The sequence below is a fragment of the Pinus tabuliformis genome, chromosome 2_1, assembly GCF_031772625.1.
Source record: "Pinus tabuliformis cultivar Carrire ecotype Pingquan chromosome 2_1, CPIR1, whole genome shotgun sequence".
NCBI classification, from domain to species: Eukaryota; Viridiplantae; Streptophyta; class Pinopsida; order Pinales; family Pinaceae; genus Pinus; species Pinus tabuliformis.
Genome location: NC_142299.1, coordinates 528931561 through 528937084, shown reverse-complemented (window position 1 = coordinate 528937084; position 5524 = coordinate 528931561). Strand labels below are relative to the sequence as shown.

Here is a 5524-nt window from a genome sequence, read left to right as displayed (position 1 = left end):
GGTGGTCGAAAGATATTAAGTGTAACATCGGAGTTAAACAAGGTTGCCCCCTCTCCCCTACCCTATTTTCCATTTACATCGATAAACTCGAAGGCTATTTAGAGGAAGCAGGATGTGATGGCATGATCTTAGCTGGGATAGTCGTCATCCTTCTTCTCTATGCTGACGATATTGTTCTTTTCGCAAGATGCCCATATGATCTTGATAAGCAACTCAGACTTCTTAAGGATTTCTGCTCTACCATGGGTATGACTGTTAACACTGACAAAACAAAAGTTATGATTATCAAATCCAAGAAGGACACTTACGCTAATTTTATGTATGACAATAATAACTTGGAGGAAGTGTATTCTTACAAGTACCTAGGAATTGATATTCATCACAAGGTCAAATGGAACCATAGCATTGAGAAAAGGATTAATGGGGGGTGGAAAGCTTATTTTGGTCTTGAAAATAATTGTAAAACAACAAACCTCGTAATGTGGGATAAAAAGAAGTTCATCTTTGAAACTTTAGTCGCTCCTATTATCTTATATGGCTGTGAGGTTTGGGGTTGCAGTATCCCCAGAGAATCATGGAGAAAGATTGAGCAAATCAAGAAGTGTTTTATAACATATAACTTGAAAATTAAAAGTAATACACTCTATCCTATTCTCCTTATAGAAGCAGGTCTTTCCCCTATTGAGAGCCTAGCTATGATTAGGTTTCTGCTGTACAAGCACAAACTCAATAACATAGACGATCATAGACTTCCTAAGCTAGCTTTAAATTCCAGCCAAAACCACCTAAGGCTCAATCAGGGGTGGCATAAAGACACAAGGGCCTGGTTAAACTATTGGGAGATCAACGAGAATGATGCATTGCAAAACATAAATAACATTCAAGATATTGTTACTTCTAAGTTCAAAGAAAAAATGTGGTGTGAGAAAGATTGAGCGGCTAAAAGAAAATTAAGTTATTATAAGAAGGTCATCAACCCCACCCTAGAAGATCAAAAGTATCTCTCTATTTTAACTAGCTCAAAGAAGAAAATTAATATAGCAAAGATTAGAACGAATTCTCATGAGCTCCATAGTGAAACAGGTCATTGGGCAGTTCCTAAAACGCCATGGATGGAAAGGATCTGCCATATATGTGACAATAGGAACATCAAGGATGAAAACCACTTCCTCTTAGAGTGCTCCGCATACAACCACATTAGATCTCAGTTTCACAATCTTTGTTACAATACTAACCTTCCTAGCCTTTTACAATGTCAAAATTGTAGTGAGCTCGGGAGGCTTCTCTCCAAGCTTTTTGAGCATAGGAAGAAAATCTTAAATCAAAATAAATAAATTGTTTCTTTAGGTCCGATAGACCAATGTTTGGTCTCAGCAGACATTAACCATCATCATCATCATCATGTAAAAGCTATCAATTTGAAAATTAAACATGTTCCTATATGTTGCAATTGGTTATGCATATGCTTGTGATATAAGGGGGCTATCACAACTAACAGAGCTTTTGGTTGAATTCGAATCATTGCATAGAAACAAAAGGATAAATATTAGCATTATTAGCAACTTATAATTTTTTAAATTTACCATATAATAAAGTACAAAAACATTTGGAATCGTGTGATTGAATTCTAATCATTTGGGAAGATAAAATGAACACATTGCAAAAAATGCATTTTGAATATGGAAATTTTATAATATGAATTTGAGAAAATTGAACCATGTTTCCATTCTTTAAAAGTGGGGCTAGGTATATGGCTCTGATATGTACAAAGGCATATGACATTGTGACAATTAATTAAGGGATCAACAATTGATTTAAAAGTGTATATAAGCATATGATTGTGATATGTATAGCGACATATGATAATTAATGAAGGGAAAGATGATTTAAAGGTGGGGTTACGTATATGTTTGTGATATGTACGGGGCATATAGCAATTAATCAAATAAAAGAAATTGATTGTAAAATATTTCTTTTATAGATATACTTGGAAAGCAAGTATCATTTTCTTATATTATTATGAAAAGGGAAATATTATATCAACATAAACTAGTAATAAAAATAGAACCAATTATCAATAACTAGAATCTAATTAAAAATAACTTACAGTTTAAATTCAATTGAAACTCTAATAATTGTGAAGATAAAATGGGCACATAGTAATTCTTACCATGTCCCAAAAATATTACTTTAAATGCAATACTTAGTTCAAGTGTGCAGTTGGAACCATTGAGATGTTTTTCACTTCTCAAAATTTGCTTTGCATGCTAACTCATTCTAATACTTTACACCACCATAAATCTCTAAGAGTCTTTTTCTACCTACAAAGACATAGCCATAGTTTAGAGTTTCTACTAAATGTTTCATATTAGGTGGTTGAAATAGCTTATAGCCTCTCTTACATGTTTAATTTGAAGTTTGAATTATTCCTTGATTCAAAACAATGGGTTTTTCAAATGCATAATTATAATATTGAATTAAATTGCATTATATAAGAATCTGACCTGATAATCTACAAGATTTTCAATAATTTTCTAAAATTTAAGCAATATCAGTGTTTTAAAAAATTATATTCTAAACACAACATACGATATTTTAATTGACAAATTTATAATAAATTAAATTATCAACCAATCAAAATTAAAATAATTGAATGCCAATAAATTTAATACTTAAACACCCTAGATATAATACTTTTCCATATCACAAAAAATAAAAATAAAAATAAAAATAAAATCCAAATAATTTTATATTAGAGATAGCAAAAAAATTTGGCCAAATAACCTGCAATAAATCTATACACATCTAAAATCATTTATCTATCTTTCCAAATTGCTAAATCTAAGAGATATCAAAATAATGTGGCAAAATGAGCCATTATAAATCTATAGACATAATTTCATTTATCTTCTAGATTGTGTTATTGTTATTTATAACAACTTTTCCTCACATTAACTCTTGAAAGAATGTGGGCAGATCTCAAAAGTAAATTGGCAAAATAAATAGGCAGAAATCCATCTATCTTGTTCAGTAAAACAACTTGGCATCTTCCCGGATGCGGGTGGAGATCAGGCGGGATAGACAGGTGTCGGCGGTGGCAAGTCACGTGGGCGGTCGTATGCCCGGACATGCCACGACGCACCCTGCAGCAGAGGCCATAAAGACGATGGGAGACTCCGCATACTCGGCTTCAATGCTGGGTTTATGGCTGGTTCGATGCGCATTCATTATGCAGCTCGGTTCGAGGCATATGGCGCCCGTTATTTACGCTCCCCCGGTCGCCTGGATTCATACCTGCAAACATTCCACGCAGAGGTTAGTGGAGGAGATTCTGAGCACAAATTCTCTGAGGGATTCTGGTTCGAAGGTTGACTTGACGATGCCGCGGGAGAGGCCAAGGATGGGTAGTCGCAGGGGCGGTTCTCGGGGCCGCTCTGCCACCCAACGCCCTGTCAATTCGCCCTCCTCCTCGGCGGAAATTGCATATGAGAACATTAGAAGCTCAAACAGACCTGTAGTTCGCGGAGCTATGCATGGATGGGGAGAAATTCCGGAATGTGGGCGTTTGGAGCACCCAGCTGTTCGTTATCGAATTCCTTGTATGCTGGAAAACAATACTCTGATAGTTTCAGTTATGGTGGAACACTGCAATAACCACAGAGGTCCTCAGGACAATCTGGGCGCGCCGGTGGTCGATATGCAGGTCCCTGCAGTCGATATGCGAGAGCCTCCCCCAACTCACGCTCCCCCAGCCACTCAAATGGATGAAGCAGGCCCTAGCGTTCCGGTTCAGAGAGCGTTGAGCGCGGAAATGAGGGTCTCACAAAAGCTTAAAGGTCAGGTGAAGGATGGGGAGGTCTTGCAGAAGCTTAAAGGTCCGACGAAGGAGGAGCCCCAAACGACCGATGAGGATTAGCTCCGCTGCCATCACGCTCAATGCTGCCAGGAAAGCAACTCTTTTTGCTCCATGTCGATTTACTGTTCTCTTTGTATTTCAGTCTATGTGTCGTCCATATCGGACTTTGTATCCACTATGTCAGTCCACCGTGTCAGTTTATCAGTTTGTCAATCCACCGTGTCAGCTCACATATCCACTGTGGCGGCTTCTAAGTCTACTGTGTTGAATCATTTTTGTAATGATGCTACTCTGAAGGTTTTTCATGAAGACAATCCCGCTGAAAATGCAGGGCCACAGCCCTGGTGTAACTCTGATGTAAATTTTGATTTTTGTAATATAAATTAGCATAGATTTACGGAGAAAAAAAAAACAACTTGGCATCTAATAGGTGCATGCTTGTACTCCTTTAAAAAATGGGTCCATCAGAAGTTCTGCAGCAGAAGGCCTCACCGGGGCTGCCGCCAGGCATTTTTCAATAAACTATCTCATTTCTTGATTGGTAACCTTTTCCAATGCTGCAGGCCTTATATAAGAACTCACCTTCTTATAAATTTGAGCAACGCTACGGCATTCACTATAAGGAATTTCTAAAGTAACCATCTCCAGCAAACACATGCCGAAAGAATAAATATCTACAAGCTCATTATAATCCAGAATAAATATCTACAAGCTCATTATAATCCTCCTCATATAATTCTGGGACAGTGTGTGCACAACGATCATTTCCCAGTGTAGTGGCAAGACCCAGATCCCCAATCTTCAGAACGCCACTATTGCCATTCACAAAAATATTGCTGCAATTTAAATCTATGTGAATTACACAAGGGTCATGATTATGAAGATAATGCAATCCTCCTAGTATCTGAAGTGCCCAATTCCTCAAAGCCTTCATGGAAACATGACGGTGCTTCTGGCGGTACTCTCTCAGAGTACCTGAGGTACAGACCTCGGTAATGAAATTCACATGACTTGTCTTTCTATCAAGCCATGCATTGTAGAGCATAATTATGTTCTTGTTCCTCAGAGATTTCAACAGACGGACTTCTGCATAGATCCTCTGTATGGAAGCATCATCTAGGTTTTGCAGAGGCACCTTGTTCTTTCTGATCAAAAGCTCGGTATACCTTCTTCATGGCACCACGGCCCAGCAAATCTTCATAGCGACCATACCTACCAGTGGGATCCAGTTCCACAAAAGGTTCCCTGTCCTTATCACAGGTGTCATATTCTACACTAGGCATTTCTCAACCTCCTGTAAAGAAAACCCTAGCCCCAGAACTCCAAATTCGGTTCCTCTTCTAATTTGAATTTAATAAACAGAAACCCTTGCAGGGCTATAGGAAGACACAGAAATGGAGATTTTCCCTAAATTCGGAAGACGAACAGACAGCAAAGACAGAAGACTTTGCTTCCTGTGGGATTACTGACGACACTGACAGCATTTTCGCTCCAGAGATACTGAAAAAACAGAGCCGCCAGATTCAGAAAGCTACCCAATAAATTGAAGTGTAAGAATCAAAATTGCCAGGCAATCTTAAATCAAACCAGGAAATCCAAGACCCTAGTTCTACACAGAAACAAATTCTGTTGGTAGAAAAGAAATCTCGTAAAACTATTTTGATAAAC

General features: G+C 37.8%; 1 pseudogene; it reads right to left on the bottom strand.

Moving 5' to 3' along the window:
* Positions 1-4541: 4541 nt before the first annotated feature.
* LOC149201309 (putative serine/threonine-protein kinase WNK11 pseudogene) lies at positions 4542-5139 on the bottom strand (annotated as a pseudogene).
* Positions 5140-5524: the final 385 nt, after the last annotated feature.